Genomic DNA, 26,791 nt, shown 5'->3' on the forward strand with positions numbered 1-26,791 from the left:
GAAAAGGGGAACGTAATGAATTGGCTCGCACACACGTTTCATTATGTTCCATAAGGTTTAATCGTCGATTTATGTTAAGAATAGTTACAGTGAGAAGATTCGTGTATCCGTAGCTTAGCCAGTATCGACAATAGCCTTTCATTGATGAGACCTGGGTTTGAATCCCGTGTAGAACACATTTATCACGGCTTTTTTAAGTGCGAAAGAAAGGGAGGACACGAAGAAAACTGGCAATAAAATACACGCAAATATATAGAAAATACAAACACAATATTGCTTGAATTTATTAAAAAGGTTTTTTTTTTTTTTTTTTTATCAAAAGATGTTGATTTTCAAATATTATTGCCCAATAACCAGTAGATGAAACACAACAATGGTAATATTGTTGCGTTTCAACAGTTACTCATATTCCTGAACATTTAATTTGAAGATATCTAGGATCACACCAATCAGTTCAAAGACATCAACGAATTAGGAAATGAAAGAAATATCGCAATGAAAAAGAGCCAAACACGTGTTTAACTGTACTTACACAAATAATATACTAAGTGGCAAAAAAACATTGAAGACTCTTATTTGATTTCCTAATTTTAGGTTTCTTTAGTTTGGTACAAAGAAAAAGTTTGGTGTTCGGCATAGCAACGATAAATTAGAATAGAAAAGGAGAAGTACTAAATAACTAGGGCGTAAGGGGGACAGTCGATACACTCGTTTAACATTCGTATGTGAATATTAATTAAACAAAAATTCAGGCTGTATTTATAACACTTTTGATTTCGTTTCGCAAGTGGCGAAAATTTATTTAGAAATATAAATTTTTTTTATCAGTGTATCTAACAAAATTAATTTAACATTTCTTACAATTCACTGAATGTGACAATTTGGTGAAAAGATTAGGGAATTCTTCGGCTAATCCTTTATCTTCGATTACTTCACTCTCATTAATATCTTAATTGTAGGAGGACCTTTTTTTAACGTATATCTTTTTACGGATTAAAATCTTCCAAACTTCAATTATTTTCCGGAATTGATTTGACATTTTAGAAATTCGTGATCAGTATTATTAGTTTTTACTTTCAAGTAATTTATAGTGTATCGCAATTTTTATACGTGAAACTGCGTTCGTGATATTGATTGAGTTGACATTTTTATAAACTTAAATTTTTAGGGCTTATTTCCTATGCAATCCAAGGGTCTTCTTTGATTCAGTCTTGTATTTTACTGTTCAATAGTTCAATAAATTCTTCATACTTTTTTTTACGCTGTCGAGGTTTGTTATTCTTGTAACCGCAACCGTATAACTCGAGAATAAGGTGATTGGCCCTATGCCCCTCCCCCCCCCGTTTGTCCTATGTCTGTACATGCGTGTGTTCACGGGGCCAGTTTGCCTGTTCTTGGGGAGGAAAAACCGGAATTGGGTGAAAAATCCCCCTTATGAGACTGCTAACTCACCTTTCGTCGAAAGAGACCAGATTAAGTTTCCTCACGTCATGGACGGGAATCGAACCCAGGTCTTTCCGACCAAAGGGATTACGAATTATCAGTATTTATTTCTGTCGTTATTACTTCCCAACAGACAGTGTTTAAGTTATCTTTCAGTACTGCGTAGTCAATTGTTGGATAAAGAGGATGTCTTCTGTTTTCGTGTCATTGAGCCTCGCTTGTAATTTACTACCGATTGGGAAGTGATCTGTGAGAGGTTGGCGTAGAACTGTTCGGTGAATTTTGTTTCTACTTGAAGTTTAAGAAACTTTAGGATCTAGGCACGATATACTAGCATTGAATTCTCTCTTAGAACTAAGTGATTTCACAAACTTTATTTTGGAAATGAAAAATACGCAATTCCTATCTCCTCCATAATAGAGCATATTCGCGAGTGATCTACACGAGGTTGGCATAGAGCTGTCTCTTGATTTTTTTTCCTTTGTGTGTGTGTGAGTTTCTAAGTCACTTTTTCTGATTTGAAGTTTTTTCTGTGACTGAAGAATATCTGCTACTTCACACGAGAGGCTAACTCACATTCGGTAGAAAAGCTCTCATAAATTGCCCTTTGCGTGCTAAATGAGCTTTGAACCAGGGTCTTACTGGAAAAGAGAAACTAGCAGCGCTGAGCAGGTGCAGAAAAGAAAATATCAATATATAATATAAAGATATTTTACTAGGAATGAAAGAGGAAGTAGGAGTAAAAATACAGAATGAAATTGGGGTTATGTTGTGAAGAGGAGTAAGGGGGGGGTATGAAAGACAGGAAAGCAGTGGCACTGAAGTATGTGATACGATCTCAGCGTCACAATAGAGTGAAATGGAAGATAAAAAGAAAACATAGTTGACGTCGTGAGTAGAGAGGGAGTTATCAATGTCTCCCATCCATCCATCTTTCATTTTCACGCAGAGATGACTCTGAGGGCGCATGACGTACTTTATGCTGAAGTTTATTCCATTCTCCTCTTCGCAATATTGACCCCAATTTTATGCACCGCTTTTTCACATAATGTAGCCTCCCCCTCTTAATATAAGAGCGACAATACTTCACTCTTTGTTCGTATTGCGATTCTCATGATTGTACAATTATTTCCACAACCTGGTTAACTGTTTTTATCCTTCATGTAGCTTAGTTTATTTCCCTCAATTTAAACTTTTTTTGATAAAGAAGATCGAAATATTTCCATATAATCTCTTAAATTAAAAATATTTTTATACCTTGTTATTTATTTGTTGGGAATGCAATCTACAAAATGGAGAATAATATCGAGAAATAGGCTTAAACATTTATTTATATAAAGTCTGCCGATCAAACACATCAAGAACATCATTTATGCCATCAACCACCAAAACGAAATCTAAAGTGTTATAAATAGCCTAAAAACAAATAACTGCATTATATTGACGAAGAATGTCAGACAAGAATCTTAGATATACATAATAAACCCTTATTTACATTTTTAACTTATCAGTGATGACGGAGGTTCCATCGGGATTTTAACGCTGTGGTAGTTCTACCGGTTTATAAAATGATGAACAAAAATTATTTAAAAATATGGAGACCAATCTTTTTTTAATAGTTTTTTTTTCGAAAATATTAGCGAAATTTGAACAAATTACATTAAGGAAATATTTGGATAAAAATAATTTATTTTCAAAGAATCGGTTTGGGTTCAGACAAAAGTTTCGCACTGAACATACTTTGCTCAGTATACCTCCTTAGATGACCATAAACTAACATCAGAAATTTTACAGATCACGATAAAGCCGATGACACCGCATCCCCACGAAACTTTAATATGAAAGTTGGTTCAGAAATTATTGAAATGTTCGACCTCCTCAAACTGTAAAAATAAGCAACAGCAGTTCTACAACGATGGATTATGGTGTACCACGGGGATATTTGCCAGGGCTAATTTTCTCTTCAGACAAAGCTGACGAAAAGCAAATCATGATAAATACTGAACTTTTAAAAAAAGTAACAAAGTTCCAAGGAAAGATACTTAGTCTAAATGTCTCAGAACTAAAATGCAAATGCAATTATGTGAAACGAAATTCTCCTAAAATGATTCTTACACGATTGAAGAGCAAATTCAAATTGCAGTTTTGTATGGAAATAGAAAACTTAACCTATTAACTTATTTAGGATTAAAAATGAATTACAATTTAAGTTGGAAATCCCAAATCACTGATAAGTACAGTATGGGTTATGTTAAGCAGACTTTACGATTTGAATAGATTATTGAACTTAAAAGTGTTATATTCTGCATGGATTGAAAGCCGACTACAATATTAATAATAATAATATTATTATTACGTGACACCTCCAGGGAGTCCAAAGACTCATCGAGGGAGAGCACTCTACTCTACAACTCTCTGTCTCCACCACTCAATCCCCCAACTACGACGAACCGCAACTACACCAACGCCATCTACTACCCACTACCACTACACGATGTGGTATTTTAAGTTAGGGAGGAATCTATCGCATTACGCTGAAACCTCTAGTTTCGACCAAGAGTAAAATAATTCAAAGCTTAACTAGAACCAAATATAAGGATATTGCATTGTGCAATAAATAAACCATACTAAACTTATTACTTCTTAGTTATTTATTCGCTACTCTTATTCATGAAAACGATAATAAATCTGTCAATATTAAACGAGATATTTTCCTTAGCAAACCACAGAGCATAAAAAATGCAGTTCCCAAAGCAGGTAAGACGTAGTTTATAAATATTATACTTATTTAGCACCGAAATATTCAAAAACTTTACCTTTATCAATAAGAAATGAAACCAAACGTAAGCAAGAATCTAATAATCTATTCAAAGATTATTTATTTTTCTACAGAAATGAGAAAAATCTTCGAAATATTTGTATAAATTATTAAATTTAGAGTAATGGTTTCAAGCAGATCGGTCGAGTTCGAGGATCTTGTCTAAAATCTTGCAAAAGCAAATTAACTTTGTTTAATACAAAAATGTGTAACTTTGTAACCTGGATGAGTTGAGCAATTGCTTTTAGGATACGTGCTTGATGTCCCAAAATTCTGTTTTGTAATATAAACTTAAGAAGATAATGATTTCATGATTGTTATTCTCGAGACCAAATATGGAACTCTTTTAAGACGCTTCAGGCCTCCAGTAAGCGGAGAGCTGCTCTCACTAAACTCAATCACAAACATTCATGCCCCATCGCGGAATTCGAACCCTCAAGCTGATTGTTGTTGAGCAGACGTACTAACTCTTAGGACAAGCTGGCAAATCATCATGCACAACCGCCATCGAACTCAAAATTTAATTTCACGTAAATAAACCTTACACGGAAAGAATTTGTTAAAAACAGTGGAATATCCGAATGAATTGCTTACGAATTGGAAGCTATTGAAACAGCTGTAGATTTTAAATCAACAGATGATTCATTCAGAAATCGAAGAACACCGACATTATTTGGGAAGTAAATGTGCCCTATAAATGCGCGAGATCAGCGTCGACCATTAATCATGTATAGCTGCACGAACTGCGCAAGTACATTAAATAAATGAAGCATTTGCCGACGAGTCCGTAATCATCGCGATGTCCCGTAAGCCGTTAAATTTTCAAACTGTTGTCAAAGGAGGAAACTGTCTTCAATGTGCTGGCGAGCGAAAATCAGATCGTGGGTGGGGGGGGGGGGGGGTTCGCACAAGACGATGAGAAATCGTCAGTAGTTTGGTTGTGAAAGACATTTTATTTTATTATAACTTTTTTTTTTACAGACTAACATTTCTGTGGAGGAATTGTTTGCACAGGATTAGTTTATATGGGATCTAATTAGTTTATAAGTTCAGCATTAGACTGAATTTACTCGAGCTGTAATCCATTCGTTTAGTACAGAACATTTGAAGTAGAGTTTGCCTCTCGATACATCTTAAATTCATTGCGATCATCACAGCATCGAATGGAATGAAGTTTTTTTTTTAAACTTTAGACTATCCAAATGATGTTTGCATAAAAAAAGAACTCTACAGACATTTTTAAAAAGCACAGTCGCTGAGTCCTAACAGAAGAACAAAATATCTTCATATATTAGTCAATGCAGAATATCTGAGCTTACTGCTCTTGTTATTGTAACAAGATTGCGTAGCAGCACTGTAATTGAAATGGCAGTAGAAATTTTATTTGAGAAGATTTGAGAATTAATTGAATTAATTCTGATAAAAAGATACTTGAAATCCATATTTGAAGATCTGGAAAATATATTTCAGTTCTGGAATTTTGAGGCAAAGTAAAAAGTGCAGGGAAAGGACAGAGATTCACTTTAAATACGATAATTCCAAGACAATATTCTTTTTTAAAATATAATAGGCACTTTTCTGAGAAGTTTAAGCACTATCTCGAGTAACGCAGAATTTTACACAGTTCAATCCACAAGGAATATAAAGATATTATATTCATTTAATTAAGCATCAGGATGATGCTGATTATGTTTTTGTAACTGATGCTTAATTTAAAGATCAAAATTAAGATTTATTTGTTAGAAATTCTTCATTAACTAATGCAAAAATGCATAATCTACAAGCAAATTAGATACTATTGCACTGTATTTTTTTTTTTTTTTTGCATATTTCATACTTTAATCTATAGGTTATCATTTATCGCTAGCAATATATTAAAGACTAGAGCGAGGCGAGCTGCTGTCTTTATTATATCATCACATGACTATCTCACAGCTATAATTTGCACCTTTTAGATATAACTCCTGTGTCATATATGCTCATATAAAGTCCTAAAATTCAAAAAAACATTTATTTTGAATCATACTAACACAAGAAAGAAACATGCTTCTACTTAGAGCTAAGGGTCGACATCCTATTTTTAAACTCGTTATTCTTCAAATTAATTATTTAGAGTGCAGACTGGACAGTAAAGAAAAAGAAAAGAACTTCGCCTTGGTACATTTTCTGATACAACAACAAAAAATTGGAAGAAAATTCTCCTATAGATCTCGCAATATACAAAACTATGTCGGGCAGTAATGCACATCTGCAATACTTCCTGTCTGGGATCCCAACTTTCAGACAAGCAATTTCGATTGAAGTATTTCTATGGAAGAAACTCTCTCTCTTTCTTTCTTTCTAGGTCCCCCATCATATGAACGTATTAAGACAGTGCACTACACTGTGTCAGAATCGAACTACACTATATAAAATCCCTAGAAATATTGAGCAGTATGTAAAATAGTATTTTCTTAAGCTGCCTCTATCTGTACTTCGGCAGTCAGTGCGGTGGATTTATTATAATCTGTTTCTTCGGGATATAAAGCATTCCTTTACGTAAAAGAAAGAAGAGAAACGTAATAAGTTACAGCATTTGTACACGTAGAGTTGCATTCACTGCTACCCATGTCATCTACAGCTGTGCATCCACGGATTTTTTGCATCCCACAATTTGTACTCATATCAGACACATATAAATATGATAGAAGAAAACGGAAATACAATATACTTATTTTTCTGTGACGCAAATCACCATCCATCTTTTTTTTACTGAGAAAATAATTGAATAGTACCTGCAGGCATGAAAACCAGTAACGGAGGGGGGAAAAAGTACAATTTTATCGCACATCTGCCTCCGTAAAGACGAATTGAACTTTTTTTTTCTGTAATGTCGACATAGTGAAATATGGGCTTTTGTAACTAGATTTTTATGGTACGAGTGGGGATATATGATGGGCTCTCCGTAGGATCGTAAAATTTAGAAAGCTTCTTCTACCAGTGGCGCAAAACGTTATAGCTGCAGAGTCATCTAGAAGAAATTAGATTTCTTAATGCGTTTATCAAAGAAGTGAAGAATCTCTCCAAGACGAAAACATTTCTCATTTCACTGAGATTTTCCACATCAGTATAAAAATATACCTTCGCCGATATCTAAAGATTATGTTCGCTAAAAGACAAAACCTTATGCGTTGTCGTACATTATAACTATGGATAAACAAATATCAAAAACATGCATTTGAAACCATGTTATGAAAGGATTGTAGCACTTACCAATGAATATTCTGGTATTCGTTGTATTATTTTTAATACAACGTTGTATAAAAGAGTATCATGAAAATCATGAAATATCATTAAGTAAAAACATGAAATATCATGAAATAAGTAAAACTGATCACAAAAATTATAAAAATCATCAAAGGAATAAAAATATCATACAATCATGCATTTTGTAGAGAAAGAAAGAAAGATTCAGATTCTTGGCAAATTAATTATCTAGATCAGGGCTGTCCAAAACATGGCCCACACGCTGCCCGTGGTGCGATTTTGTGCTGCCCGCCTATGGGTTTTGATTTTAACGAGCGAAAAAATAAAATACCAATTTGAATCGAATGCGTATTAGATATTTTAATTCTATCACTAATCTATAATCTCGACGTTGGTAATTTGACTTTGTGTTTTTACGTCACTAAACGCCCACGTGTTTTTCAAATATTAGATGTGTCAAAGAAGCATTCTTACACTTTTTTTTTATACTAACAAAAGTGAAAAAGGAGAAGAGTTTTTTAAATGACTACCAATGGAGAGGTACCCGAAATTGAGGAACTTTGGACTCGAGATGTGCTCGATGTTCGGGAGCACACATTTCTACAAGCATCGAAATTGATACAGGTACTTCAGTAAACGAAGCCGAACTACCACAGAGCTCTCGCTAAAATGAAATAAACAATTATTGTTTCTTATCTACTGTTTAAATAAAAACTTTTATAAGTACCATGACTTCTCTATTCCTTATGGAATTTTCGAAGTGCTTGCTAAACCTAACTAACGGTACGATTCTCCAAGTAATTTAATATACGTACTGTATTTATTATTCTGGATACGGCCTTCAGGTAATTTTTTTCTTTTAAATGCGGCCCTCGGATTACCTAAGGTTGGACAGCCCTAATCTAGATATTTGTTACGAAGATCACTTACTTGTCGAGTAGTCTCTCCATTCAACAGAGAAGAATATTTTTAAAAGTTACGAAACCTAAAGTCTGTAAAAACACAAACAAGTCCTTCGCCTTCATTGAAAGCACTCTTGTGGGAGTGAACTTTATGAATCTTCTGCTTTTGTTGGTGCACCAAGTTAAGTTACAAAGCCATGCAGACAAAAGAACGAAACAGAAGTATTGTTTTATTTTTCTAAAGCTTGGAGGAAGGAAAAAAAAAAAGCAATCGAGTTCCATGGAGTTTTATGCAGCTTCTGTCAATAGTATTCGCTAACAAGCTCACAGCCTTTTTACGCTCGCAGATATGTAGATGAATGAAACTCTATAAGATGCAGTGTTTTTTATTTTTATTGCGAGATGCATAGATGAATAGCGTGAAACCCAATGATGCCATTTTTGTTTTTCCCCAGCCATAATTGAGCTCCACTCCATCAAGCATGATTTCCATCACGTCACATTATAAGATTTTTTTTTGTCTCCTTCCCATTTCCAATAAAGATAAATTAAGGTAAAGCTTTCGAAAGGAAACCGATGCCTGAGGTTAGTTCAAATGTAATCAGAATAATAAGACATTGGTGAACAATGGCGTCACTTCCCTTGCACACGTTCGTTCAATTTTTCGCTCACGAACACGAGAAATTGCCTCTCCATTATTCAGATACGGAGAACTAATTTTCTTTTTTTTTTTTTTTATTCTTTTCTTTCGCCCATCGGAAAACAAGATATATAAATTGAGATTCCGTCAGCAAATAAAATTTTTTTTACCCCGGAAGATAAGGAAGATGATTATCTTCCACCGTCGCTTGCGACACATTTTCTCATCGTTTACTTAAAAGAAAGTGCGATAACTGCGCTGCTGTTTCCCCCCCCCGTATACGTGCAGCGCAACTCTGCTTCTTTTGAGAACGCTGTTTGCATTAGTTAAAAGAATGGTTCGAGGCGAACACAATTGAATTGCGTTTCTTTTTCCTAAGTTCAGGTAATCGGCATTACGGTCCAGTGGAAAGCGGGTCTTATTAGGTTATCCCCCCATGCATTCGTAACACAAAAACGCTATTGCGACGGGATTATCAGAAGGTGGCAAACCGCATTGTGGCTTCCCTTCGAATGGAAAAGTACTTAAGGAGTTGAAGGTCATGTCAATGTGACCTGTACGAGTATAGAACTACACAACTGATAAACTTCGATAATATGTATACATGTAGATATATAAATCAATCAAGAACGCCCGAGAGCGCCACCTGGTGGTTGCTTAATGTACTTTTTTTCTCTGTTAAGTCACTTTATCTTTTAAGCCCATTTTCTGCCGGAAATTATCGAAGGAAAAGCAATCTTATTTGCATGATTAGAGATTATCAAACAAACACACTTCGTTGACGTACAAGGGTGCATATTTAATGCTATCCAAGCCTCTGTTGCAAATGGAATTATTTGACTTGGATGATACGATTATTTTCCTTGTAAAACCATTAGCCTGTGTGGAATTCTGTTCAACATGTTTGTCAAACTGGATGCTCGATAAATATTTCAAATTTTTTATTTTTATTTGACGAGACTGTTCGTTATCTTAATTCTCATTTACTTTTTAAGGATAACACGAAACCAATTCTGCTTGGTACTGTGTTGTTCCCTTGCATTGTGATAAAGAATCTGTTAATCTCTTAGGGAGGATAGGCGCATTCCGTTACTGATGGCTTTGAATATTTTATTAAATATTCCTTACAACAGTAGAGGTGTTCTGCAGTCAAGAAGTAACAAACACACTCAGTCATGATAATATTTTAAGAATTTATTAGTAGTCGTGTACTGTGAGTCAACAGATTAGACTGCTCGAAGATCGATGCTCGTAATAGATGCTAATTAAGATTTTTTTTTGCTTTCTCTGTGATGATTTCCGTTACAAGTATGCATGACGGAAGCAAAGAAAGATACTGCTTCATCTGATAAGCAGCGATTTACTAAAACAGTTCTTTCACTGAGTGGGAGGTAGACGTGTAATGCAATGCTATACAATGAAAGCCATCTTTCGAAGATGTCGAGGGTGGATCACTTAGTCGTTTTAATTAATTGCCTCTTTTTCAACTAATTTTTTAAACCGGTATTATTCGCCTTAACTTGACTTTCGTGTATTCAACGTTCCTTAGTATAAAAAGATCGTAAATTTTTAAACTACCACGATGGTGAGACAGGAAAAGTTTGGTTAAAAATTGAAATGACCTGAAGTTGATGTTTTCACTTCTATTCGATACACTTCAAGTTTTTTTAGATGTTTTTGTATAATTTTTTTCAGCTTTGTATACAAAATTTTTTCTTGCTATAAATCTTTGGAGAATTTTTCGTATTTATATAAGTCATTTTGTATAAAATTATATAAAATACAGTTTCATAAAAAATTATTTATTTTCTCAAGAAAGGAATTGGAAATTTCTGAGACGTGTGTTAGAAGAATAGATATGTTCCTAATGCTAATTGGCATTTATTTGGAATAAATGGAAACTGTTAGGGAACTACTCATACTGGATTATAAATCTTTATGTAGATGTACTAAATACGTCATTTACGCAGCGTATATGCAAAATACTTGATCACGTGCGTCAACACGTGTTCGAGGCAACTATTTAAGAATGCTGCTTGTCAGTAATCGTCAACAGTGTTGATCACAATGGAAAAAAAAAGAATCTTTCGGAGTTCGATGAGGGGCTCATTGTGGGTGCCTCTCTTCCTGGAGCCACGACTTTGAAAACAGCAGAGTTGACTGGTTTCTCCAAAGGTAAGACATCTCAAGTGTTTAATCAGTGGGAAAATAACCCACATTGCTTGTTCGAGAAGAGTAACTGTAGTCCTAAGACTGTCAAGAACGGGATCGCTGTCGCCTGAGAAGGCTTGTACGGACAAAGAGAACTTCCAGCACCGAATGACTGAAGTATTTAATGAAGGACGTTCCCGACCCATATCTCACCAAACTATGCGCAGAGAATTGAACAGGATCGATATTCGGTATTGACAGTCGCTAAAGACGGTCCAACTCGGTATGAAATAAAAGTTCCTAATTCAGTATAGCCAAACCTATAATCAGAGCGTTTCCTCTTCAAAGTGGGCTCATCAGCAAAGTTATTTTAAGCCATAATTCACCTTCATCAACAAAATCCAAGAGGAGGATTAATATTGATGAGTTAGCCTGTTAAATTTGGGGTTAGTACTTCGTAATGTGCGCAGGTTTAGACTTCTCTGTTATCAACCTCACACGTTGATGTCACACAGAATAATATTTCAAAAATGAAAAAAAAAAAAAAAAAAAAAAACTGTCCCAGTGTCGTGACGTTCTATTTTCATGTTGTGTTCTAATTCCGCCATCTTGGTTCAAGTCACTCTTATAAATAAAATAACTAATTGCGAATTGATCACCGATCCAAAAGTAGGGAAATTTATAATTATACTGCGCCACCCTATTTTAGATTAGTCTATATAAAATAGTAGGATCAATTCTTAATTAAGTTAGCAGTCTTCTCATTAGGCCGAATCATTTATTATTATTCTTCTTGGGGCACCCGCAAGATTCGAATTTTTATGAACGGTGCAATAAAAAGGAATTCAGGCAAACACAATATTTAGATTAACAAAATAAAACATTTAATATATGATATATAACAAATACAAGAATTCTACTTTTAAATGAAACAATACAAATAACTTAATACATCTTGCTAAGTCACTCATGCCAATTCAATGTTCTAAACTTTCACATGCAATTGACAGCTTCAAAATCACAAACTTTCTTAACTCAAGTTAGTAAAACGAAACTTCTTATTTAAACAGTCTCCAAATATCTATCAGCTGTACTTAATGTTTAAATTCACAGGAAGCACTAATCAAGGTAGACAATTTTCCAAGCAATCTTATTTCGGACCTTGAACTTCGAAGATAGGTTATAGTTAATGTTAGAATAAACAAACATGTATGACTACTCTTACCAGATACAATCTTCAATACATCAATTTATTGCGAGCACACTTATGAATTAACTTATTTACGTTAGCGGAACACATTAAATAAAATTCTTCAACGATTTTAGCTGAACTACTGTTAATTGCGCTTCACTACTCTAAACAAAAACACATCAATAAGGCACTGATATCTTTCCTTGTTTACTTTTCTGAAACTAGATAAATTCATTATATTCTTCTCAGGGCAACACAGAATTAAGACGTAATCCTAGACTAACTGGAACTAATCAGAATTTTGCATTGAATGTCCAGTTCTTTATTTATCCGGTTACGGCATTAATCTTCCTTTACAACGCAGCTGACTTCACTTGCAGCCAAGTATATGATTCACTAGGTTTTGGCTCACTTCTAAACACTATTCTCATGAATTTCTGCCCTAGAGAACTTATACTTTTCTTCTACTTCTTTTGCTTGTATCCTACCTTCCTTTCCGCTCTGCAAAAACTTCCTCTCTTCTCTCTAATTAATAATCTCCTATTTCTTTTCCTCCCCTTTCAGTCCGAAGGTCACGCTCTATTCGACTCGTGTTGTTTATTTCATGCGTCTCCATGACAACGCATGAACGTAAATATTTCGCTAATGTAATACAATGCTCTACTACTACATGAGTGATTACATAACGTTAAATTTTCACAAATAAGAATAAACAGAATATTTGAGCTACTTAATCAGCGCTCTTTCATTACGTATACAATTATTTATAATACACTTTTCGTTACTTTACATATATATTTAGTTATCATAAATTTCTACACATATTATTATTTAATAAATTAATAGTAGGTTAAGTTTAGAATAAATATTTAAATAGTAATCCTTAATTAAGGAATAATAAATAATTTTTATACAAATCATGATTAATATATAATAAGCAATGTTAAATGTGAATGAAAAAAATAAATTACACAACATAGTTTCATTCACAATTTAACACCAGTATATAATTTCTGATTCCAGATTATTATTTGATTTTGATCGTGAAAAGGACTTAATCACATTGAAGATTTAGTACATCTGTTATGATGATGTTTTATGTTTCTTTGAAAAGAACAGAAAATGTTTTTAATTATATGAAAAACAGAATTTAGTTTTTCATGATATCTGGGCGAATGTTCTGTTCTCTTACACAGCCGCAGTGTATGCTCGTGCAGACTGAGAGTGTTTCTAACGTTAGCAGTTCATTCATCGAGAACGTTGTTCATATGTTTGCAGGTAGTGAAAAAATATTGAAGGAATTTGGGTAGAACAAGATCAGCATGCTTGCACTATAAATATAAAAACAAAGAATTCATACAAATAATAATAAAAAAGTGGGCCTAGCGTTGATCCCTGTGGTGCTTCGGATGACAATGCATTCTAATAATAAAGGGAATTGCAAGAACTCTTTTATGTCTTCATTTTTTTTTTTTGGAAATCGGTAGGCAGTCGGTCTTTACATTTTACGATCGCTAAGGTTGAGTGCACTTCCTCGCGGGCTACATAAGGAGGGATGTTCATAGATCCTGAGGAGTATTCATTTAAATGTACTCTATCGTCGATTTCACCGCTGTCTGCGAATTAAAAGTTCGTCTAATCCGACAACTAGTTAAGACTTCCTATTGGGTTTCTAAAAATTGAGCCTGCGAAAGTAAATATGTCTGCAGTCGTAGAGCCAACGTTATCAGCAGATTATTTAAATGATGTGACACACGACAGAAGTCCCCCCTTACACACACACACACAGAGAGAGAGAGAGAGAGAGAGAGAGAGAAGGTTAATTCAGCTTAAAACACAGTCGTGAATTTCAAGGTTCTATTTGCATTTAAAAATGGGACAAAAATTGTGAAATTTATATTGTGCTAAAGGATATTTAATAAATAAGTCTTAAACTACTACAGCACTGAAATACTAAACACAGACGTTCGAAAATTATCACTTATCATGATTTGATAATTGTTGATTGATTTAACATGCTACATTTAAATCACGCACATGGATTGATTTTGTAGTTTCCCAATACCATTTCCTCCCTCTGCAATTTGAATCGAAATGCAACGGAAAGATGTATCGGCAAATCTTTATAACTCCATATACTAAATTTCATCAAAATTTGTCCAAGTCAGATTATTTCCGTTGTACGAGACAGACAGATCACGCACAGAGCCAGCAGTAACGACATGGATTAGGAGACTGTTTAGAATTATCTCTTAGACGGAAAAGTCACTGAGTGTATGCGAATAATATATTTTCATCCAACGCAGAACTTTCGCATACGTTCCGATATTTGGAGTTCTTCTTGAGACAAGAAGGTAGGAAATGTAAAACTGGTGAAAGCTTCGAACGTGTCTAAACTTGTTTCTACTATATACTCCTGTGGAAGAACACACACGCAAGAGTAGATTCCTTGCAGAACGTTTCAATGAGATCTTTTTATATCGTCCCAATTTGAGCAAATCTGATGGTCGTTGGTTATCCTCCCATGGGAGATGTCATTCTATCAATCTTCTAATAATCCTTAATTTTCTTATACACTGTTTGGAAAGAGGTCAACGAACACCATAGTACCCACCTTAATAAGGTGTAGGACTTCCTTTCGCTGCGATGACTGCTTCAGTCCTACGGGGAATACTTTGTACAAGCGTAATGATGGCGATCAATGGGAAGTTTGCAATCAACTACAAGTGCTACCACTGCGGGTAGCACTTGCAGTTGATTCCCTGCGCTTCCATCTCAGTATGGTATTACTGATCGTTGACCTGGGATAGGCCAAATTTTCAACAGTTTGCCAAACAGATAGGCCTGCAACATGGCATCCTATCACAACGCTTCTTTCAAACTCCGTCAATTCCTTTCCGGCAGCTATTTCATCCGGACAAAAAACGTGACTCATTTCATGGCACGATGCAACTTGCCCATGAGGTGTCCGTTGACTTCTTTTCAAGCAGTGTATATACAGTATACAGTTAGGAATTTTATCGACCATTTGTTGTCTTGAATTGCAATGGCGCTTTTTAAAATTATTCTCTTAATATTTTTAAAACTCTGTTCCATTTTTTAAACACTGTTTGCCTAGGTGAGCGGTTAGAGCATCCGCTCTCCCCCCCCCCCCCCAGTAACAGGCTGTAGAATCGGATCCTGCCCTGGGCACGAATGTTGATGATTGTCTTTAGGTAGTAAACGAATTGCATCTCCTGGTGTGAGACCACCGACCTGCTTATTGGAGGGTTGAAGTGGCTTGAAATAAAGTTCAATGTAGCTCAGGAATTTTCCCAGATAATTAGCTGTTTTATTTTTAGTGAAGTTTTTCTTCTCTTGCTTCTTGTAATTCTCTCTAAGTTTCTTATTTGAAGTTCTTCTTAATACCCTCCCCCCCCCCCGGTCTAAATAATATTATTGTCGCTATTTGAGAACTGGAGTCATTTGTGAAAGAGGCCTTTGCTGCTTTGTGTGTGAATGTTCGACATTACACGGGGGTATTTTTTTTTTTCGTGGTATTAGAAAGTCACGATGTTATTTCTGTTATTAAAAGGTTTTAAGAAAGTCGGAAAATTGTTTACGCCATCTTTCTGCTCTTAATAACCCAAAATTTTCACCGTGTGACTTTTTTGTATTTCTATCAATTAAACATCTCTTATCAGGATGCAGATTTCGAGATTCACCACGAAAACAATAAAGTGATTTAAATTAAAATAAAACTAATCATAACTAAAAGAATGAAAGCAACAATCACTGAAAAAAATAAAATAAAAATAGAAATGAAACTGACAATAAGCGATTATTAACAACAGCGAGTCATTGTTTTTAGAGATTAACAGATAGATGGATATTCTTTTTTCTTTCATGTTATTCGCTAACTTCTGTACTTAACTATCACACACATTTATACTTGTATACACACACACACACACACACACACACACACACACACACACACACACACACACACACACACACACACACACACACACACAGAGAGAGAGAGAGAGAGAGAGAGAGAGAAAGTGTGCGTGTGTGTAAACACCATCAAAATTTGATAGTATTTTGCAATTTTTAGTAGCGGAGAATCCATAAGTTAGTTTACTTCGATCCTTATATGGATGCTCTTGATGCTATTGTGTTTTTACACGACGGTCTCCGCTTTTTGGAACTGTTTAATTAGTACCTAATTAAGCCTAAATGAAAGTAACAATGTCTATTTTTTTCCTTGAGTTTAATCGTTGTCTAAAGAAAAAAAAAAATCCAAACACTTTGTAACGATTTTAGAAAAATCCAAACAAGATTGATCAATAGATGCGACTTAATTTTCTTTTGGTGTCGCACCAACATTTCTTTTATTATCTAATTTGAATTTATTTTTGTTCCCTTGTGTATAATCCTGTAATGTACAATTTATTGGTGACTGTTTTCAAATTTTTTTTTTTTTTTTTGCTTTGCCCATTTACGTTGTTCAAAAACTGCCATTTGTGAAATGGAAAAGTCTGGGCGGAACACCTAAAAAATGTCGATTTCATAATAAAAACGACTTTGGGATCTTTTCCCGGATATGATTCTAAGCGCGAGGCTAACGCGTTAACAGGAAGATAAAGCTCACATTCCATGATACCGAAATGCACTAGCCATCACATGAAAAGCAAGCACACACATACCGAGAGAGAGAGAAAGAGAAATTCCAATAGACCATGGTGGTCGGAAGAAATATAGCGTGAAGGATGGATTTTCCATCCTTTTAGACAGCCCATAACTCATCTGTGACAAGTATCAGTTTTTTTGTCTTCTGCCTTACTGGAGACAGACGGGATGGGAGTAGAAAAAGATGATTTTAGGATAAGGAATGTTGATATGTTTTGTGTTGTTTAAACGACTAAGATCATGGATGGTGATTTAGAAAAGAATTAGATTTAAAAAGGAAGACAGAAAACCAATTAATTTTATATACTTCCTCAAAACCCATAAAAGTAACTATGAAAAATAAATATAAAAAAGAAGCAAACTTAAATGGAATTTGTATGGAATAAATGCAATTTTCCAACTGTTCACAAATATCAACGAAAAGATCCGATAAGCTGTTAGCTGTTGCTGTAATAATGAACGTGTACTGGAACCCCCATGTGTCAATAATGTGGAAATGGTATCTTTGTTACAATAATCATTATCGAGCACGCATTTCCAATATTAATATATCACTTTTGCAACGCATCGTATTAAAATTAATCACAATAGCAAGGTTTAGACAGAAAATGTTAATTACCCTAACTACGAACAGAGTAGCTTAATTAAATCGTGTATATTAATCTTTTGTTTGCTGTCCACTTTACAGAACATGTTTATTGATAATGACACTTCAGGAACATGTGATCGTGCTAGCGTGTTTACAAGCTTGATAATAATGGCGCTTCTGTGTACTTTACACCATTGTTGTAAGCGCGCGAAAAAAAAAAAAAAAAGGAAAAAATGTTACGTGTGATGTTAGTTCTAGAGTACAGCAGACTCTTCATAGTTTCATTGTTGGAAAATAAGCTTTTCGTCACCATGGTGACTACCAACAATGGGCTATACAAATTAACATTTTTCTGTATATTATTTGTAGTTTAATTCAAAACAGAACATTCATAAAAATCAATTTAAACTTCATCTAGTTATAATTACTTTGGCTAATTGCCAATATTAGTAATGGTTTATTATATATGTCGCTGAGGAAACTGTCTTACTGTGTTGTTTTACGGAACGAAATTTTAACTCTCGGAATACAAAAGCGTGATAGGAAATATATTATAGCCTCCCATTATGTCAGAGATACGCTAAGCATTTATCAACTCGCACAGAAGTGGGGCTCTAATTGCAGAGATGCCACGTTCTCCGCCTTCAGATGGCTCTAATGACCTGGCAATTGTTGGAAAAGGCAGAAATAGGGTCGCTACTATCAACCGCCGTCAAACAGATGTGCCTTATGAATATATATCCGATTTTAGAGATAAGAAGTGGCATCGTTTGAATAGCGACGTTCTTGATAATGGGATGTTTTCCCATCAGGATTCGAGAACACAAACACAATGTAATTATAATGCGACGAATTATTGGCCAGCAAACAGAAAAAAAAAAAGATAACGTCAGTGAAAATTTCTTATTCTCCGAAGACAATTTTCTTGACTTTGTCAGCAAATGTGTATTGATTTGTTTTTCCAAGGGACTCACGATATAATGGACTTTACGTTTCCACTTCAATTTTTATGGCTTCGAGATAATGCGAAATCTTAGTAAAGAGATTAAATCATAACATGAGATAGATATATATAGATGTGGAGGAAACAAAGCTTTGTTTATCAAAAATACCGAGGAAATAAAGCTGGTATTGCATGTATGTGTGCGCGCTTTAGGAGGAGGATGGAGTAAATGAGATGCATTTGTTTGTGTTCAACGTAACATTACAAATGCATCATCAACTGGCTCCGGAAACGTCCCTAACAATTCAAACTATGTAAATTGAAGCATTTAGTGATATTCATTTTCAACCCGAGGTGAGGATGTTTCGGTTCAGGTTACGAATGGTATGAAAAGATCTCATTCTAGAAACACATCGTTAGGATTAGGGAGGAAAATGCGATGAACACTGTACATAATGAACTCCGAAGACCCGGACATTCTTGTCGTCCATTCTATATACATCATCACGGTTTCCACACACCCCACTTATCTGGCATAATTCTTAATTACACAAAGATATATCCGTGCAATTTCAGGGGCAGCCGCCATCTCGACTCGAGTACAATTTAATAGTTGATAACAGATTTATAATGCGAGGCGTTGCTGTATTAATACGTCATTACAAGCAAGCCTGCTTGGCTGCTCAACGCAATTAATGATATTTTGAATAAGTGAAAGGACTCAAAACTTTGTTCCCGTCATAAGTGCTTTAATTCTCTGCGGAAGGACATACGAATAATTCTTGGAATGAAACATGTAATGTAATCAAGAGCGACCGGTGTTTGATAAAGACGTAGATTCTTAGCTGTAGATACAAACCACTTCTTAAATCGTCGTTTTCTTTTAGCTCTGGTCGTTCATCCCTTCTCTCTGTTACAAATGCTTATTTATTTGTTATTTATTTTATTTGTTTGTTTATTTAATTATTTATTCATTTGCAGCTCGTTTTAAAAATCTACAAGTTTTATTTCCGGGGACTCCGGTTGTTTTTCGCAATCATTAGAAGATACTAAAATGCAGAGATGGTCACAACCGTCTGTAGACGATCATGGTCATCAGATAAACCAATGAATTATTATTAATCATTAAAAAATTTATTTGTAATTTTTTCTGTTTGAAACAATAAAACTTAAAGTAGAAGAAAAGTACTGAGATTATCTAAAATATCTGCACCGTTACTTATATACACACGAGCCAAAACATTATGACCTCCTACAAATCGGAAGAATTAAGCGCCAAGGGGAAGTACACACGAAATGCTTGGATTGGATCTTCTCTTCAAACCAGGCTTGCACAATGCGAGCCTTGTAACGAGGAACGTTGTCCTTCTGGAGGAGTTCAGATCCATCGAATGACATTGTCCTCATGGCCGGCAATACCTGGTCCAAAACAATCTCCAGGTAAGAAGTAACGATGACACCAATCCCCCATACGTCACCACCGACCTGTTTTAATCCAACTGTGCAGTCTAGCTAGCCAGAAACATGTGGGGTAGTCAGTGTTTTTGTCTCATGAATGTCTTTTGTTTTTCTTTATAGAATATTTGAACTTAATTACTGTAGCTCACCTAAGTTAAATCTTTTTTTTTTCTTCTTCAGCCATTTTCAGTCCACTGCTGTACGAAGGTCTCTCGCAAAGTCCTTCACTGAGTCTTAATCTTGAGCTTTTCTATGCCACTCATTTATACTCCTACTGTCTCTTTGGTCTTCTTATAGCTGTCTTCCCATCTCTAGATTAATAATAATAAGTTAAATTAGTTTCTTTAATGAGAAGTCTTCTAACAATTCTTTTATTAAAACTAAAAAAAATAATATAATCCTTTAAACCAGGATCGAATAAAACATGCTTGATAAAAACTGGAATAAAACATTAAAGACTTCTGAACTATTTGCATTGTTAGAATTAACAATTAGCCGGCCCGTGAATACACATAGATTACGTCATGAATACGTCCAAATCATATGCCGGTCCCGAATCCGATAAAATTGGGGAAAGCAATGGTGAACTACCCTGTAAAAATCACACCAGGAATAGTTTGTGGGCAATGCCTACAAAGTCACCTACGGTCGGTAACGACTGATAGGGAAAACCAGAGGGATTAATTCTACGAAATTATTGAAGCCTTCCGAAGGCTATGAAGGGTTACCCTGCTGGTTTCTACATTTCAAGCTTGCATGTTCTTGTAGCATTATTAAATAAATAACAGATAAGCTTTATTATTTTTTTATTAAAAACTCAATGGCATATATTTGTCTAGTAGAACAGCATCGTCGTAATAAAAAATTCTACAAGGTAAACCGTTGGCTTATAACATAGAACTATTGTATGCAAATACTTGCAGATAAACACATCCTCGGAATGCCTGATGTATACGGCATTCTCCACCCATCTAACCTCAACTACGGTTAAATTTCATTCTAGCTAAGGTTAGGTGTAATAAACACGTCAGTTATATTCAATGCCGGCAACTTGATATATCAGGATTAGGTGTTCATGGCATTAACACTGATCATTGTATTAAATGAACCATTACACTTCTTCGTCGCAGCTCTAAATTTGCAAGATTATTCAAAGAATCCTATAAATACGTTGTCCACTAACAAGATCTGAACGCTAATCCGTATGTCAATCTCTCACATTCCGAAAATGGTTATTAAAAAAATTAATATTTAAAAACTGTTTCCTAATATCTTTTAATGTAATTTTTTTATAGAATTAGAGATGTCGCCTTTCTATTTTTAACATGGTTATTTAATCGATTCTTTATTGTAGTGTTTATCACGTTTTTTTTTTCTTTCTCTGACGCTGCTGGTGTTACTCTAGAGAATTATGCGTGTACTGTAATAAAGCCACGGTTGTTTTGGTGGACACTCCGTTCTAAACCAATTATGAATCTGAATTCTGATCCACAATCTCAAAACAGATCGTGGATCTGAACCCCACTCCTAGCAAGGACGTCTCTAGGTAGTAGAGGATTTACATCGCCCTTCTTAACGGAGACTTGAAGTGGCATGAGATATGTTCCATTTCTGGTCTCTAGATTAGGTCAGAGCATCTAATCCTTAGACCACTGATAGTAATATAGGTTGAAGATCTGTGGTAGTAATGTAATATATGTTTACCACCCGTTGTAAATGGGATTCACAAAAAAAGTCGAAAGATTTAAAAAAATAAAGCTCAGACAGAATCACTCACTTATATGATGGCATGGCTCGTGCACCTGAGGGCCCTTTCTTCTCCTATTCGGTATGAGTCAGAGCCGAAGATGGCGTAGATCAATGAACATAGAGAAGTCACGTGTCATGTTTTAGAATGATTCTTGCACAACGTCAGTATTAATTGAAGCAAGCCTCCTTATTTTGTAGGAGGATACCTGAGGATAAGTAAGCAGGGTTATATCGAGTGTAACATTGTTCACAAGTGTAGTTGCGGTCAAGCGTTGCTCGACTGGTACCATGTACAGAATTTTGTCTTTGGACCTATCGCTTTCTCTATTTCGTTATCTTTTTTCTCACAGTAATAAAACTAGAGTCGGATTGGGTTGTTCTAGGTTGAATGTCGAAGGAACTAAGACTATGAGATCAACATATTAACCATGAACTGTGCGCGTTCTTCTAGTCTGTTTTGTGTCTTGTAGATGAAAAACCCAAGTTTTTCTGGAGGAAGGTATTTGACACTATCAACTGCGTTTTGCATTTAAACTAAAAAAAGAGAGCCTGAATGGACTAAATAAATTCGCTGTGGAACTTATGCTGCATTCGCTAAGAAGTGGTGTTGTGCTTCAGAAGCCATTTTATTTATGAGTAGAAATAAAAACAATTATTTATTTATATTTAGGTATAAAAATATAAAAAATAAATGGAAAAAGGTTTTCACTATTTAAAATTAATTTAGAAAATTATTTTACACCTATTCAATTAACAGATAAATTGCTCCAATATTCAGTTGTGATAAAACAGTTGTGAGTAGGGGTAGATCGGAGAATCGACCGTGAGATGCGGCAATTAATACCCTTGGAGGGTAATGGATGGCAATGCTGTAGCTAATGAAGTCCTAACTGAGGCTCGGCTATTGCTGTTACCTTTCTGCCATGATCAGAGCTTTAATAGCTCAATAACACCTTATACCTCCACTGTCCTCTACAGATAACGGGGAAGATGAAAGGCATTCTTGCTTCGCCCCTTTAAGCCAGTCCTTATAAGGACTAAGTTGGGAGAAAGTCACTTTCAGGTAAGAAGCCCTATAAAAGCTCTTCACATTCTAGCCGAGATTAGAACGTATATTTAGAATCCGAAATTCCAAGATCTTTTATAAATGTCTACAGTACATCACACAGTTTTCTTCTTGCTTGTTCTGCCATTAATATCTCAAACGAATTTATAATAGGCTTCAATAATTATATTGTTGACTATAATTGCCGAAATGGTTTCGCAAGTCAGACACTGGTGGTTATCAACTAATGCTTAGCAGTTACACTTTTTTTTTTTTAATAGCAACGATTCTTGGTAATTCCTTTAAACTGGTAGTTGGTCTTCATAGAGTGTCTGAACAGACATGATCGTTATTTCCTATGGCAATTATGAGGTGTATTGTGTTTTGTGGGACCTCCTTAAAAATCGTTACGTACGTCTCTCTTTCTTGCCACTAAGATGTTGACGTCAGAAAAATAGAACATGATAGCCGATATACATATCCCCCCCCCTCACTGAGATTCTCCAGAAGTTTAATTAAACACACCTTCTTTCTTGCTATAATAGAGAATGCGTAGAAAATATAATCGAGTTTCCTTCTTTGAGTAACTGAAGAAAAATGCTCATTTTTATTTAAAAAATCATCATTCAGTTGCGTTTATTTCTTTTCTATTACATGACACTATTTCTGCCATTTAATAACCTTCCTTAAAAAGGTAGATCCTTGTGCTTTAGATTGTAAAATCTTTTTTTTCAATCAGACTTGGGCGAAAATGTTAGGATTTTAATGAAGAAAATCGGGTAAACAGGCCTGAGAACACACTCACGCAATTAATAGAGTGACTTGAATTTTTCGTAATTTTAATCAAGCGGTCTGTCGTTTATCATTTTAAAAATCTTTATTTTCGTCGTCTTTCAGAGATTTTATTGTCATTCTTTAGTAGGGAGTGCAGTGACTATTATTAAGGTTTTTGATTCGAGTTATGGACGTTAATGTTTTCGTGTTTGGTGTATTTTAGTTATTAAATATTTTTTAAATATTTGTTTTTCAAAAACAAAAACATTCCATGCCAAAAATGTGGATATCAAGTGAATTTTGTTAAAAAAAAACATGATTTGCCCTTTTTTTTCGTAGTAATTAATTTTTTACTTTATAACTTTAAATATATTAGTATCTGATAAAAAATAAACCAAGTAAATGGTTTGCCGATGATTCATTTCCCTGTGTATTATTATATTATAAATAAAAACTTCAGATTGTTCAATATTTATCGTAAATAGCTTTGTGAATATTCTTACTTTCCTTCTAGTCTAATACGAGTATTCGATATGCAGTCTAATACTAATGCTAAACTAGCAGAGCGAACTAACAACAACAACAAAAAAAAAACTAATTAACGTTAACAACTCAGCAAAAGTTTTCTAATATTGTATGACTACAAAAATCCGGACACCGATGGATTATAATCAACGCACTATGAACTTTTAAAACCGCTCTAGGATTACGGTACACCATACTACCTATGCCTATATTTGAAACTACCTCTGCCCTCTTTTTTTATACATTGGGGGATTGAGAGAAACAAGACAGAGAACGAAATAGAAGAACAAACCTTAAAATTATTTTCTTGTTGAAATACAAACAACCAGCGTTCTACCATCGGAGTTTAACACCGAGTTATTCCCTCCCTCCCCTCAACATAAATCAGCGAACACATTCAAAACACTTCCAAACAACTCCAACCTTACCGAGGCGAACGCATCCGTACAGGAGAGAACTAGCAACCGCACGAGTTCTCGGAATTGAAGCCTTATATTCAAGCAAGACATCGAAATCGATTTTTCTTTTTACTGTCTAACAGGTTGACGTCTTTGTGACATGTTCTTCCGGGTTATGACTCGGGAGACAATAGTGGCACGTGTCATACCCGTATTCGCCGTAGTCGACCAGCCGTCAAAACGCGCACGCCGAAAATGCGGTGTCTCCCATCGTCCAAAAACTGGTTATCTGGAGAAAAGCAAACTGCACAAAGCGATCCGCTGAAGTAATTTTTCGGAGCGAATTTTGGTCCTTCAACAGACAAGTATATTATATGGACACACATCTCGAAGAAAGGTGGCAGTTCTAAGCCCGTTACTGCGTGTGTATCTAACCAATATAGCTGTCGTGGTTATTCAGTCAAATCAGATGGTTTGAAATAAACGTCATTCGCACGTGGTTAGCATATGTGTCCCGATTGTCTTTGCTTAAAAAGCGGAATGATGTTAGGATTAAAATGAAAAAAAAAATATTGATTTTTCACTAGTAGTTAGGAGTCTGAAAAATTATCGATATCATAAAGATAACTGCTTAACGTTTTGTTTTAAATTATTTAGAGATTATGGCTTTATTGAGAAAGATTCCTAAGTACCTGTCCGTAGCACAAAGTGTACGAGATTTGCTTCATACTAAAATTATACGCCAGAATGTGCAATGTAGCTTGTGACTGCAAGTTATATACATTTATTATTATTATTATTATTATTATTATTTGACACCCGCAGGGAGTCCACAGACTCATCGAGGGAGGGCACCTGCTCTACAGCTCTCCGTCTCCACCAACTACAACTAACCACAACTACACCAACGCCATCTACTGCCGACCATCACCACCACTAGTTTTTTCACAGAAAAACACAAACATCCATGCCCACGGCGGGATTAAAGCCCGCAGCCTTTTGACTGGAAATCAGATACGCTAACCACTCCCAGCCAGGCCGGCAATATATTTCTTAATATACTGAATAAAGAGCCGTGGACCAACGGTTTTGGGACTGGCGATCCCATGTGAAAACATTGCCATTCACCAACCCGCAGGAGGCCAGCGGGTGAATTTATGGCTCAATCTTCCAAGATGAATATTGTTCATCTTAAATCAACAAAATGAGTCAAACAGAAATAAATCGACCCTCATTTCCAGGAGGCCAGATTGTTACTACCTACGGCAGCAAGTAGAGGGTGCTAAGAATCTCCGGGTAGCCAGATCACGCTGCCATTGGAAACCAGACCTTGGAAGTTTAAACTGTATGACTCTGAGCAATGGAGCAGGGCTAACTGAAAACTAAAGCGACTAAAATGGGACATCCTCGAATTGTATGAAGTTAGACGTAATAGTGAAGAAATTCTTCAATTAAAATCGGAGACGTATTATAGATATCAAGATAAGGACAGAATCAGTGGAGTTGGATTCATGATCAACAAAAAATTGAAGAACAACATGATAGAATTTGACAGTATATCTGATCGAATAGCAAGTATTGTTCAAATCTCACAATCAGATGAAAGCTCAGTGGGAAATTTTGAACATGGCATGAGAGACGATAGAGGAGCAAGGTTGATAGAATTTGCAGAAAAAGAAAACCTGCACATCATGAATTATTTTTTCAAGAAAAAAGCACATAGGAAGTGTACCTGGAAAAGTCCAAATGGCAAAACTAGTGAAATTGACTTTATCCTCAGCAATAAGAAAAACATCTTTCAAGACTGCTCTGTTATAAACACCTTCAACATTGGAAGTGGCCATCGTATGGTACGCAGTAAGATTCGAATAAACTGCCAAAAACAAAGAAGAAAATGTTTCTAAGATTAAAGCAAAACATAGATGAACCCAAACTCAACATTAAAAAAAATCTATCCCAACATGAACTAAACAATAGATTTAAAAATGTTATTATAGATAACAATGCTGATCCATCAGAAAGTAATGATATTATTACCCAAAATGTTTTACTTTAAATAGCTGGTACCACAGAATAGAAACAAGACAAAATTTCTGAAGAAATAAAACAGCTGATGAAGAAACGAAGAGAAATGAAACAATCAATACAGAATAAAATTGAATATGTGAATCGTGCACCAGCAAAGGTTGGTCGATTGATAGAGTCTCTGCTATTAATGGCTCATGTAAAAAGTTAAGCAAGTCT

The sequence above is a fragment of the Typopeltis vanoorti genome, chromosome 3 (assembly GCF_054136105.1).
Source record: "Typopeltis vanoorti isolate ZY-2024b chromosome 3, IOZ_Tvanoo_1.0, whole genome shotgun sequence".
In the NCBI taxonomy this organism is placed as follows: Eukaryota; Metazoa; Arthropoda; class Arachnida; order Uropygi; family Thelyphonidae; genus Typopeltis; species Typopeltis vanoorti.